Source organism: Toxorhynchites rutilus, chromosome 3 (assembly GCF_029784135.1).
Source record: "Toxorhynchites rutilus septentrionalis strain SRP chromosome 3, ASM2978413v1, whole genome shotgun sequence".
In the NCBI taxonomy this organism is placed as follows: Eukaryota; Metazoa; Arthropoda; class Insecta; order Diptera; family Culicidae; genus Toxorhynchites; species Toxorhynchites rutilus.
The window spans coordinates 83,624,944-83,639,851 of record NC_073746.1 but is presented as its reverse complement, the minus strand read 5'-3'; the positions used below and the strand labels follow the sequence as shown (position 1 = coordinate 83,639,851).

At 36.5% G+C, this 14,908-nt stretch overlaps 1 protein-coding gene across 8 annotated transcripts in view; it reads left to right on the top strand.

The window, feature by feature from the left end:
- Positions 1 to 14,908, top strand: part of LOC129773192 (aryl hydrocarbon receptor nuclear translocator homolog) — a 426,084-nt gene that overhangs the window by 15,538 nt on the left and 395,638 nt on the right. For 6 of the 8 annotated variants that reach the window (XM_055776781.1, XM_055776778.1, XM_055776776.1 and 3 more), the window contains exon 1: positions 4,589 to 4,872. The exons of 1 other annotated variant lie outside the window; for it this stretch is intronic. The gene's annotated coding sequence lies outside the window, so the exon portion shown is untranslated. Of the gene's footprint in view, positions 1 to 4,588; positions 4,947 to 14,908 lie in introns of those variants that run through there. One more of the 8 variants, XM_055776771.1, reaches the window with a different exon arrangement.

Genomic DNA, 14,908 nt, shown 5'->3' with positions numbered 1-14,908 from the left:
CAATTGTCGGTGCGACAGGTCAGAAAATTCCAAGTGTTTGGAAAGAATTTGTTCTCTCGACTCGCGTTGATTCACCTCCATTTTCGTTGAATCGAAAAACACGACTTCGAGTTTGACAGCATGTAGACAATACACATCAATGAGAAAGTGTGCATAATTTTGTTGATTTTTACCCAATGGTAAAAAAGTTATGCCCTGTTGAATGTGTCGCCCTTTACATAAATCACAAGGCCAATCTTTGTAAGTATGTGATATCAATCTCAAATTACCATGCTTTCGTCTGGACAATTAAATGTAGCATGGGTTGTGTCACAATCATCCGAATAACATTCACCCGAATCACGTTTACCCGGAGTACATTTACCCGAAGCACAGTTACCCGGATGTTACACATATCCGAATGACATTCACTCGAATATAACAAATACCCGAATGCAACATTCACCCGTCTGGACATGTACCCGAATGCAACATTTACCCGAATGCAACTTTTACCATAATGTAACGTTTCCTCAAATGAAGAAGAAAAAAATTTGTTGATAAATAAGATTATATCGGAACAACATGAGATAACAACAAAAATACGATGTAAAATCAAAAATTGTAATGGGGAAATTTGAAATGATGCTGGAGACTTCGTTGTGTCATTTCTAGAAAATAGTGTAGGCACAATTAATATGCCGTATTCTTTCCTTTCCGTATTGCCCTTTAAGGTTAAGAGATCATTTAGAAATTAACACAGGCTGGGGAATATTTTGAAAATTAGGCAAGTAATTTACACATAAAAATTAGAAAGCATAAATGCCATGAAAATGTGAAAAGAATTGGTCATTTTTTTTCTTACTTACGTATTAACGCCACCGCAGCGCAAATACTATCATGAATTTATTTTGTCGTAATAAAATTTATTTTGACGTCAATTCACAATGGTCCAGGAGATGCATTTAAGTGGAAATTAGCATTTAGAGCTCGACAGTTATTCTCTAGACAAGTTGTTACATATGATATAGCGCTCATTTTTATGTTATCAAAAATAGGGTGACCAAACTTGTCGATGAAATACAAAATATAACTTTCTTATCTTTATAGATAGAGGTAAATATAATTCGACAATGTTGTAGTCCCACTTATTTGAGACATCTTTGTAGAACAAAGTTTTTTTCTATCAATAACTTTGAGTGAAGTTGAGATATTGACAAGTTCTGCATCGTCAAATGTTTGTATTAGTAAGTTCTAAAAGTCTTTCGAAGACAATTTGTATGTAGAATTTGAAATATGAAAGTTAGAGCAAGAAAACAGTTTTTTTCATGATGACCCTAACGTAACTCAGAAAAAAGGAGCTATATCAGTTATTTCAAGAGATAGAAAAAAACTTTGTTCTACAAAGATGTCTCAAATAACTGGGATTACAACATTGTCGAACTAACTTTACCTCTATCTATAAAAATAAGAAAGTTATATTTTTTATTTTATTGAAAATTTTGATCACCCGCCGCACATTGGTCCCTAAGAAATTCTAGGTGGTATTAAATAGAAAAATAAATGGAAATGCCTTAAAATTCGAGGTACGAGGGTTTTCGAAGGTGCTGAATCTATTTTTGAGTCATTTTGGTTATGAACTCCAAAGCAAGGGCTGGGGGAGGGAGTAAAATTTGAAATTTTCGAAAAAAAAAACACTTGTGGGGTGTCTAAATATGTTTTCGAACTTCCTGAAAACGTTTTCAATATTCTTTTTACCCAAACTCCAAAAGAGGGGGTGCAGTGGGAGGGGATAAAATAAAAAACAAAAAACAAAAAACATGTGTGGGGCATCAAAATATTTATGGGATTTTTTCGCAAAGTGGTCAGAAGTGGCCAGGAGTCATAAGGGAAAGTGTAGAGGGACCCTAAGAAAGACATTTTGTAATGAAAAAAACTTTGGAGGTATTTGTTGTAGGTCCACTTTTGTATAAATTCAATGTAGAAAATGTACTTACTTTCAAACACTCATTTCACAGCTACAAAAAATTTTAAACTGAAAACGGAATACAAATTCGAAATCAGCATAAAATTCTCTATCTAGAACACCCTTACATTATTTTTTAACGTATTTTGTAGCACTTGTGCAAAATTTGAAAAACATGCGTGTTTATCGCTACACTGGTTCACTGCAACAAACACTAGGTTTCCACGTCGTTATTGCAACGAAAATCGTCACGGACACTGTTACAATATGTGATACTAGATGTCTTGAAGTTTATAGAACAAAACTAGACCATTCATTCGGTCAGGCATTGTTGTTCATTTTTCCATTTAATGCCACCCAGAATTTCTGAGGGACTACTGTACGCCAAGGTCACGCAATCCGAGTCGGCCGCCGACCCGCCGTCGGAAGCGACGGCCTCTCGCAAGCAAACCAGTGTTCCACTGATTGCCAGATTAGTTTGAAACATAGGAGACGATCCTTCAGTTAGGTCCGATCGACTGAATAATGTTTACAATCGATTTTAGTAGTCCATACAAAATTAATCATTTAATTAATTTAAAAGTGAAACAATATATCTTTTTCATAACTTTAAAAAATATATAGTACGCAACGCCGTTCTGCCCTGTCCGATTTTGCCCTACGAGTTTTTGGATACCAGTTAATGGTATGAATGTGATGATTCATTAACGCTTATCAGGATAAAATATAAAAATATTTGGGTAAATTTTACTTTCGGTTAAATTTTGCATTCGGGTAAATGTCGCATTCGGGTAAATTTTGCATTCGGGTAGATGTTCCATTCGGGTACCTGTCGCATTCGGGAATTTGTTACATTTGTGTGATTGGAATTTAGGTGAATGTTTTCCGAGTAGCTGTCGTACGGGTAACTTTTGGGTAAATGTGAATCGAAGCATGGTGCAGCGTGTTGGAAAGCCTTCGTCTTTGTTCATTTATGCGCAGGGCGATAAAGCAAAGAACGTAGTTTATCGGAAAGTATTTATGGACCTAACATGCGATTCATCAACTCTCTTTATTGACAAAGGTGAGAAGGTATTCAATTCGATCCAAGTCGAAAAGTGTATCATTTAATGATTAATTGACATTTGAATAGCGTCTTCTGTTATTTATCACGGAAGTATGATGAAAAACGGAGTGAAACGTCAATGTTCGAAATTATTTCAATTAGAAAAAAACAATTTTGGGCGGAACGAAGTGCCCCGGATCTGCTTGTTTTCATATCAGATATCACACATCACGTGTAACAACCGACAAACTTCGAACTACTAATGACTTATGCGCTTTACAGTCTTTATTTAACAACGCAAAACTTTCTATGTCCCCGAATGTCAAAAATGAATAACATTCATGGACAAATATTGAAAATACAAATATATGTGAATAACATCTCAATAGCATATCACACAATTACATTTTTTATTACACTAAAGATTTATAATTGATTGAATTGAATTGAACTTCCAATATTTTGGCATCAGTTACACAAAAACCTATTATTCCACAAACAATCAACTGACCCGACTCAGATCGACCTTCCCTCAGCATTAAAGACCATTTTGCTTTCACTACTAGGCCAGCCAATTATCTACCCATCCATTCTTTATCCACCCCCGCCCCCATCAGGCAATTACCTCTATTTTCGAAATGCACATCCGATTATGTCTGAATTCTTCTCTCTCGAACTATTCATTTTTCTTGTTTCGTTCGTTTGCTCTGTCGTATTTATGGCTCTGGTCGAAGTTTGACGTTGACGGGAGCTAAAATTTCTGTCAGCAGGATTTTCCACCCACAACGTAAACACCCCCCTCATGCACACCCACACCCACACAGGTACACACTTACATCCGTGGAAGTAAGCGGAAATAACATTATCACCGACCGCGCGATTGCGACGACGAGGACCGTGGAAGGAAACGAGAAAACCATCGACCCAAAACGTCACAATAAACTGACGACGACGATTCTGCGAGTTTCGTTTTTTGGTAGAACAAAAAAGGATCTAACAAAGGTGGTGAATTAGATACACGACGTCGCGGCGGTGGCATGTGGAGAGTGTGCGTGCGCGCCGCGTGGGCTGGAAAAAGTTTCAACCTGTGAGTTTTTTTTCTTCCTTTGCTCGTTGTTGGCTTTTTTCGGGGAAAACTTTTGACGTTTCCTTCCCCCAATGATGAGCATCACACACGTCGCGAGGGAGGAGAATGAGAACGTTTGAAAGAGCACGATGGTGTGGGAGTGGGTGAGAGAGAGAATGCACACACAGCAGCCATAAAAATGAGTTATGGGTCGACTGGCTGCTGGCAGTGCAGCTGTTGAGTGGACCGGTTGTTGTTGTGGGAGAGTGAGTGATGAAGCCTCTATTATCAGCGTGAGTGATACCGATGAGGATGCGCCGAAGGGAGCGAAATAAGAGCGAGAGAGCGAGTTCCTGCGAGCTGTCATATTGGAATTGTGTGCGCCAGCCCGGGCTCTCGGTCGGCTATTGTACGCACACGCTAGTAAAGGGCAAACAATCGGATGAGTGTGGGAGAGGGACTGATTGTGAGTTGCTTCTGGGGGGGAGGGCGCTTGCTGGTTGGTGGATGGCTTTTCAGTGAGTTAGAAGCTTTCGTCGTGAACGGACGTTTTCCTTCCCTGAGAGTATAGGGCGCGTAGGAGAGTAACGAGAGTGAGCGAGTGTGTTTGTTAGGAGTTGTTAGGAAACTCTCGTCGCAGCCAGTGACGGTTGTCGGGAAAATCGTGAATTTGTATATTTGCACACATCTGAGGAAAACGGAAGATTTTTCCTCCGAAACGCGCGATTGATAGTTTTTAATTCGCGTATCAATGTGCTGTTTCTGTTGTTGTTCTTGTTGTTGCTGCTGCTGATAGTTCTGCGTTGTTGTTTATCGGTAATTCGCAATTCGATGAAATATCTAACGGTGAAGGAAGGAGGAGTGATAGTGTTGGCGGAAAATCTGCTCCGGTAACTCAAATGATTGTGTATTATGGCCAACACGGTGTCTGGATTTGGATGAAAAAAAAATCGCGGTGTCGATTTTTCATAGCTTACAGTTTTTTTTCCTGCTACTACTACGGAGGTCCTTGACAGGAGGAGTAGGAGCGAACTAAGGAGTGTGTATGTGTGTGTTGGTGACGGCCGTCAGTGAACATAGTTCTATTTTTTTTTATTATCGTGTTCTTCGTGGAATAGTGTGGCCGCGGTGTACCATTTATTTTGGTGGAGTTTTCACGTGAAACACGTGTGTCCGTTGGCGGTGGCATGAGACGTCGGCGGAGTACCTAGAGAATATGCTGTTTTTCCTCCGTCGTCAGTGTCTGGGTGGAAGTAACCTTAACATTAAAGTAAACAGATAGATATATGGGTAAATATTTTCGAGGCACTTCCAGGCCAAACATTTTCCACCGCTGCTGCTGGTGGAGTGTCAAACAATGTCTTTCTGCTGCTGCACAATCTTTTGATGGCTCCACGCCGTTGGGAAACCCCCAAACCCCGTTTGGCTTCTTGGTTGAGTGCAAAATTTTCTGCATAATTATTTCTGTTCACTCTCCCAACGGTGGTGGTGGTGAACCGGTGTGTGCAGTTGCAGTAATAAAACCAGAAAATAATACATATTAAAGTTTATTTATCTTTTCGTTGTGCTCTCGGGTGCGCTCCTCCTCTACTACTCGCAAGAACCAGGATGGGGCTCTTTCTCTGTGAAAAAGCAGGCTCACACGGGAGGAAGAAGAAATATATAATTTTTATCTGCTTTTATTTTAATTTATATTTTTGCATATTTTGAATAAGTACACATAGTCTTGCAGAGCAGAGAGAGATGAAGAAGAATCGGCAAAGGGTCTAATGACTTTTAAATTAAAAATTAAATTAATTTTATTGCCCATCGCATACACGTACAGGTTTGCCTGGCCCCAAGACCGGACTAAACTTCTCACTGTTATGGCAAGAATTGATAGCCTCTGTTGAAGGTTGAAAAAGGGAGGCCCAGTGATAAGGGAAGTTGGAGGATCTTTCGAGGAACTGTTGTGGAACTTTGAAGCGAGTTTGCATAAGTTGAAATTCAGTACCATGTGGTGTGGCAGCTGCTGTGTCCAATCGTAATAAAATAGTGGATCTTGTGATTATGATATTGAGTGAGTGACTCTTCAAACGAGTAATTGTTTAAAACTTGACTCATGCTGGAAATAAATGCGGAAACGAAGCAGTCGACAGTTCAATCATCCGAAACACAGTGTTTTTGTTTCAAACGATGAAGAAAAAGTTCCGTGTTGTTCCAATACGATCGAATATTACCCATATATTTCTGTTTAAATAAGATTTTCGTAAGCATACAACGAGTTTTTTTTTCTAAACTTTACATAATTATTGCTTGCTTAGTGGAAAATTGTTACGGAACGAGAGTGAAAATTACCCGTAGTTATTCAAAGTGTTTGAACAAATGTTTCAATGGATTCACTTTCAAGAATGATCCGAGTTAGGAGCAGTCTGCATCGGATTCTCCCTCGCGATTGGTTTATGATTGACACTGTGATATTCGGAAAAAATTAAGCCTTATGGCTAAAAGAAGTTGATCAAGTGTTCCTGTCAATAATGCTTAATACAAGGTGTCACAGCGAATCTCTCTGCGACAGAACCATCCAAAGCGAGATGTTGGAATCGTTTGAACTTTTTGTGTCTTTTGAGTTTGTTGTTTCGTAACGGAGATTTATTTCTCAATGAGGCCACATAACACGCCTTGATTCGATTCTGGTTTTGTACCAGGCCTAACAAAAAAAAAAATAATAATAATAATATACATAAATAAGACAACTCAGAATGAACTTGAAATCGAAATTGTTCATCAATACAGTTATACCTCGATGTAAGGCAACTTAATTTTTTTTCTCGTTACGTAATATCGAAGCAAAAAAAATTTTTTATTGATTCAAAACTGTTCATGATAACTCAAAAATGCGGAAAAACTCATTTTCTCTCACCCAGCAGTAGGAAAAGGTCTGAAAAGATTGAAGTGAAATTGGTATCAAAGTTCATTTTCAAGCTACTATGTTCGAGGGAGTGTGTGACTGTTCTGACAGATTGAGTAGTTATAACATGCATGGCTAAATAACACCTGTGTTGTACTAAAAATTGACATTAAAATTTGGAACAAAAAATCATTGTAGCCATTGCGGTGTTCAGGAACAGCGATGAATTGTGAGTTTCTAACCTGATGGAATGGTTATGCATCCTGCAAGCATTGAGACAATAAATATTGTCATGCAGTATGTCTGCTCCGCTTATTTGCCGTTAGAAGATTAGCGCAATTGTACCTGAATCAGTCAATCAGTTGCAATTCAACTTTGCTAGTCTTACTTTATCGTCAAATGGAATTTCCTCGGAATTTTGTTCTTGAAACATGTTCAAAGTTATGCTAAAGGTTCAAATAATACCATAACAGTACCAAGTGGAAAGACCGCCCAAAAATATCAGATTGAAGGCATGCTTATTTTTTAAGGGTACTCAACCCATCGGCGTCATTTTTTACGTTTGTGAAATGTCCATTCAGTACAAACTCAACCAGGTATCGATATGCGTCGGAAGTTCCCAAAACTAATTTCGTTATCCAGATTGAGATAAAAAAGGAAAACGCGAAACATTTTTTTAAATAAGTTTAAATGTTTAAAAAAATGTGAGCTTTATTTCTTTCCGCTATACATACGGGAGTACTTGTTTTGAAAATATGAAACATAATATTATTGGGTTTAGATAGGACATATTCACAGAACATTGAGCAAAAAACCAATGCTGCTTATTTGTTTGAAAACTTACTAGAAACATTTGCTCGAAAAAATTTATTATCCAAAAACAATTTCGGTATTGTTTATTCTTAATTCTAAGCCATCTTATAAAGTTACGTTATATATAGGTTGCCTTATATCGAGGTATGACTGTGTATATTTTACAAAAAAAAATAGAGGAACAAAGGAACATAGCGGACATTTTTTTTCGTGATTTTTAAAGTCAGTAACTATGTTATGAACGAGCATCTGGAGATGAAATATGCTTGATTTCGAAGCCACAAATTTCTAGTTTCAAAATCTTCGGCTTACATATTTATATGTTCGTGTGTATGTGTAATGGGCAAAAACATCATATCGTTTTTTTATGTTTTTGCAGCTTTTGCGAACAAAGACAAAATAAATGTAACCTACGATTTCTCTAGGTAACTACGAATTCAATCAGACCATTCATGAATCTTTCATTCGCTTCAGTATTACGTTTTGCTACAGACAAATATCTTTGAATGAAGAATTACCCTTTCGTCTTTGATTATGAATATTTCAAGGAGTAATGATCGTACAAAAAAATCATAGACGATTCTGAATATTTGTGAAAAATCTATACAATCACAAGTCGATCGAATCGCCTTTTTTTAGAAAAGGTTTCTTTGTATTGTTTTTTTCTCATATCTATTGTTGATATTACCGCAAACAAATTTTGTCAGCAGGTACATTTATAGTCAAATTTATCCCCAAAACCATTGCAAAGTTTCATATGGCTGCTTTTCAGCTGTTTTTATGTTTTTCTTCTCCGACTTTCTGTCCACAAACTCACATGCAGACACCGAGGCAAAAATACGAAACTAGAAGATTCCAAGTTCTAGAAACCTCTAGCTTTGAAATGATTTATACCTTATCTGCAGGTGTTTTTTTACAACGAATTTCCAACTCTCCAAAAATCATTAGAAAACTTCAATGCTGTTGAATGCTTTGCTCCTCTAGGATTGTCGAGTTTACGATTAGAATATTCTTTGGATTCTGTCTTATTTGTGATATATCTACTCTCACCTGGAGTAAGGAGCTCCTTAACTGGTACCAATGTTTCCCGTCGCAGTATTACCTGAATCATTCAGAGAATTATAGTTTTTCAATAGTTTGTTTGTTAAAATATCGTTGAAATGATAGCCACTACATTCCCAAACATTTGTGCAGAGCACAAGGTGTTTCCCTAACACGGACTACAAAATAGTGTAACAAATTCATCTGTGCTAGAAGAGGTGAAAATATTTTCCATCTTTACTCCAAAAATCTGTATCATTATAAATAATCGTTGCGAAGGAAAATCTATTTTCTTAAAACGAAAAAAATATTGCTCAAGTCAAATTACTTCAGTTTTGAAAACCGTCTTTTGCAATGATTTTTTGCAATGGTGGAGGAAGGTCTTTGTTTTCATTGTAAGTTCTGAGGTATTAGTGAGAAGGTCCATAATGTCATATAAGACAATGTTAAACATTATTTCAATGTAAAAGAATAAGCTGAAGCATGTATGTTTCGCAGTAAATGCCGATAATACGCTTGTTCCAATATTGTTTTTTTTGTCAGAAATATCTAGATGATTGAATCAATGGGCTTGCTGGCACGAAACGGTACTTTCTACTCTGTTATGACGTTTACCCGACAATAGTTTTAAGTTTTCTAAGAGAGGCAGTAGAACAACATCAGAAGCATGAAGCATAAATCCATTCTTCACATCGACACCAGCACGGACACATTTTGATTTGTTTGCATTCATGCCAAGAATAACATGCCTTAAATGTATTCTTGAGTGGCAAGCTCTAGAATACGCGTGACCACAGTGCAAGTCGGAAGTGTGACGTGTGTGTGACGCTAACCACTCGACCACGGGAGCACATCAAAGGATATTTACTCATCTATTCTAAAAAAGAGTTTCAATAAAGTTCTTTAATTGTGATTTAGATCTCGTGGCTTTAAAATGGTGTATTTTTCATCTATTCCTTGAACACAAAGTTATAACCTTATAAAAACCGCTGAAAAATCCCGTTCTTACACCCTGCTGATATTCTTGAGCGCCTCAATTCGCTATACTTTAAGCAAGCAAACCAATTTGATTCAATTCAACGCAGACTTTATTTCCATAATAACTTTAATGTGCACACAGTTACTGTTTTTGTGACTATCGTTTGTATTTTATGCTTGCTGTTGTATTTTTTCCAAGAATACGATGAACAAATATTATTTAGAGAATTTGTTGCAAAGAACATGAAGACGGCATTTAGTTCAAAGAAGATTTTGATATTTTGACTGATAAACGCGATGAAATTGTCAATAACCGGAATTGAAATCCGATAGTATTTCGAAACTCGATTGAGATCGACTTTTGCATTCTGCAATCAGTTCGATCTAAATCCAGTCGGAATGTGGAAATGTGGCAACATTGATTTGACACAAATCACACGGCGAATTAGTTCAATCTTATTTGTGGAAAAATTTACTCTATCAAAGAAGGGCGGAGCGTTTTTCATTTATAATTGTTATTTTTAAAAGTTTCTACTCCTACTTCTGTGTCTAATCCACTACTGTTTTGTTCTACACAAACAGAACACGAAGCTCGATGCCGTCAATGTCGAATTGCGTGGCAGGGTTGCCACATTTGCACAACCCGACTCGATTAGACTCGATCGGTTTTTTTCCTGTATTAGAGTGGCTTTCAACACTTTTTGGCTGGTTCGTCATTTAGACTCAATTGGTTTGCAGAATGCAAAATTGAGGTACGATTTTTTATTAGGGCCCAGAAAAAGGTCATATCCCAAAAGTCACAATGTGAGCAAATAATTCACCAACATTACGATTGAGAACTTTTATCGGTGTCAGTTTGTTGTATGCGAGAATATGGTGACATTGAAATCAACCAAACCAAATTTTGCGGGAGATTTAAATTTTCGCACTAAATTCGAAAATGTTCTGAAGCTCTTCGAATAATTGTCGATACCTTCGGTGAGACCGCTATGAGTGAACAAAAATATGGCTACAGAATTGGTGCCACTTCTTCATGAGGATAGAAGTATTACACAACCGGAACTAGCATAATCATTAGGTGTAACTTGACTAATCATTTTGTGGGATTGATCGGATTGTTACTGAAAATGAAAAATAAATCCATTACGACTATTCAAAATCAAAAATCATTGGTTATTGCATCGGCTATCAACCGAAATTGACTACCAAAGCTGTGTGCATCATGAAGAAACCAATTCGGCATTGTTTATTATGATCTGTTGAAACTAGGTGTATTCATCACAAGCGTTCGCGAAATTTTTTGCATTTAAATCGAGTATTGAAGGAAAAAAGTCAAATAAAATAATTGATTTCGATTTTGTTGCTGCACGACAACGGTTAGCAAAATGTATTAAAAGCAAAATGCATTAAAACTTATCTGAAAACACTCCAATAGGATTTCATACCCTATATATAATAGGATTTATCTATCTTCTATATCTATAAAAATCTCGTGTCACGGTGTTTGTTACCGAACTCCTCCGAAACGGCTCGACCGATTTTGATGAAATTATACTCAAAATACTTGGTAGGTATGAGAATAGGTTGTAAACTATATATGATACCGGTAGGATACCGATGCCCATACATTTATTACCGAATAGGGTGGCTCTATGCAGAAAAAAAGATCTGGATTTTTTTTTCAAAAATTTGACCTCATACCATACATATAACCTTAAATTTTGACCCCAATTCCCTATTTTTAATTGCGATTTTACTATTTTTGTGTCAAAAATATTCTAATAATTGAACCGTTGTTCGTTTTTTCAACAGAACGAATTTATTGAAGTTGTTCAATGACTGATGGCGTAACGCCCGCTTCATTGAACATCCATCTACAAATACACAAGTAACATCAATTCATCTAAAGCAGGGAACATCTCCGACGAGCTGGAAGCCTTTTTGAATGAGCACAATGAGTTATCGAAATTCTTCAAATCACATTTGCTCGGATTACAAAATGACAATCACGCTATTGCCATCAACCCTGATAAAACATCAGCTGGAGAGCACGTGTGTAGATCCAAAGCACAAGCGCTGCTGGAATCATGATAGCACGGTGACACGAGAAATTTAATGCGAAGAAAAAACAATAATCTGGAATTCATCGTTGACACACACCGTTCATACGACCCTCGCTATGTTCTTCTTCAATGGCACTAACGTTCCCAAGGTTTGCCTTCTCAACGTAGTACTACTTGCGTCATTTTTATTAGTAAATAGTTGAGATTTCTATGACGAACAATACGCCTTGAATGTATTCTGGAGTGGCAAGCTCAAGAATACGCGTGACTACAGTGCAAGTCAGAAGGGTTTCTTTAACGAAAAATCTCTTGCATAAACATTAGACCAACGAGACTCCGTCACAGATACTTAATTCATGATGAACATCATTTCTCATTTTGATTGAATATTTATGAACATGCGACGAGACAAACAGAGGGCGCGCTCGAAGGATTTTTATGTTTATCATATGGTTTGACATGGTCAAGAAACGCCAATTCAAGATATCGTAAGCTGTGCCAACAATTTATGGTCGACATATACGCGAAGGTAGAGATTGAACGACTGCTATTCTTACTACACAATCAACAAAAGCGGTTCGAGGAATAATACATTCACTTGCGAGACACTATCATGAGCAACGCCGACACAGCTTTAGTTATAGCCAGGCCCAAGCGCAATGCATTGTCATGACATTGCGCGTGTGTTCAAACACAAAATGAAGTTCGATCGTATTCGTCCCCACATATTGTTGGTTGTATTCTGGTGATGATCGTACAAAAAAATCATAGACGATTCTGAATATTTGTGAAAAATCTATACAATCACAAGTCGATCGAATCGCCTTTTTTTAGAAAAGGTTTCTTTGTATTGTTTTTTTTCTCATATCTATTGTTGATATTACCGCAAACAAATTTTGTCAGCAGGTACATTTATAGTCAAATTTATCCCCAAAACCATTGCAAAGTTTCATATGGCTGCTTTTCAGCTGTTTTTATGTTTTTCTTCTCCGACTTTCTGTCCACAAACTTACATGCAGACACCGAGGCAAAAATACGAAACTAGAAGATTCCAAGTTCTAGAAACCTCTAGCTTTGAAATGATTTATACCTTATCTGCAGGTGTTTTTCCAACTCCTCCAACTCCAACGAAGTTCCAACTCTCCAAAAATCATTAGAAAACTTCAATGCTGTTGAATGCTTTGCTCCTCTAGGATTGTCGAGTTTACGATTAGAATATTCTTTGGATTCAGTCTTATTTGTGATATATCTACTCTCACCTGGAGTAAGGAGCTCCTTAACTGGTACCAATGTTTCCCGTCGCAGTATTACCTGAATCATTCAGAGAATTATAGTTTTTCAATAGTTTGTTTGTTAAAATATCGTTGAAATGATAGCCACTACATTCCCAAACATTTGTGCAGAGCACAAGGTGTTTCCCTAACACGGACTACAAAATAGTGTAACAAATTCATCTGTGCTAGAAGAGGTGAAAATATTTTCCATCTTTACTCCAAAAATCGAATACAACTTATTTTGACCATTGTTTCGCGACAAGGCGAACGAATTTATGAGTGTAAAAGTCGATTCCGATCGAATTATAAAATCCGATCACTCATATGCATATATGAATATTGAGTTCTACAAATCGGTGAAGAGTAATAAAAACATCCATGAATAAAGGAAGCAATATGGCTGTGTTTCAAACTTAGATTACCGATGTGAATACTCCTCGATTGAATGACAACGATAAAATAACGCGATTCCAAACAGGCCGATTAATTTGAACGTTTTCCAATTTATGAACGAGACCAAGCTGTTATAAACTAAGCCATGTTGAAAATCACATGCACGTATTTTTCTAACAAGGAGCAATAAATATTGATTTTTTATATTTCATTTTTTCTACTTTACGACAAACTTATATTACTTTTTTCAGTTGACGTTTAACTTTTAAGAGATCAAACATGTCAGTTACGTTAATGAAATACACCAAGAAACATCATATAACCTTTCGTTCAAATCATTTAATTCGTTTTTTATCGGTCACATTCGATTTATTTTAAAGTACATTAAAATATTCAAACACACTTACAATACATTAGTGTGTTTTATTCAACACCCAAAATATTCACTAGAAATAATTTATTTGGCAGAACAACGTTTGCCTGGTCAGCTAGTATACCTTATATATACCAACTATTGACGGGGAATATTTTGGAGATAGAACCTTTTTCGTAAATTTATTTCATTTACAAAAATATAATTCAAGACCTAAATTACTCATTTCTTCGATGGTGATTATGCATACTTTTGCTAAACCAAGACTGCATACTATCATTTAATAGAGCTTTTCATCACGCTGTTCAATAACATATTGAATCTAAAGAATCATTAATTATGTAAAGTTTTTTTTTTATAATTAGAAGCAATGTTTATTTAAGAGTGAGACATTTTAAGAATATCAAAAACGAGACATCGAAATGCGAATGAACTGCCAATTTCTTTCAAAATTTTCAGGGGTTTTTCTTTACGATTCTACCAATCTTGCACGTGTTTGATTCTCAAGCTTCTGTAAATAATAGAAAAATCTGAAAACGCTTCCATTACCATTTATGCTTGTTAGTCTAGCAAATTAAAAATATTAGGTTTCGAGGATTTAACATTGGAGCAGCCTTGGGGGTCGATTAATCGAAATTGAATCACTTTCTCATCTGCTTTGTCGGCGTTAAACACAAAAACTGTGTTATTAATTTAATACTTTAAAAAAATTGTACATATCGGTATTTTATAACAAAAATATGTACATATGGCAACACTGTAAGCTGTGTATAGTGGTTGTTTATGACGACCGGGCTGGGGGAGCCCAGATTACTCGTGCCAATAGACCAATGAGAACGTGAATTCTTCGTTTAAGGGGGTATTGTAGTGTAGAGACACGATCTTCGGAAGTGATTTCGAGCTCCGTAAAAATAAAACAAAGAATATTTTACCATCCATTACATGATTATTTGTTCATCTATCTTTTGACAATAAAACAAAAATTGAACGGAGAGAAAATATTCATAACTAGAATAGTTGAGAGCTA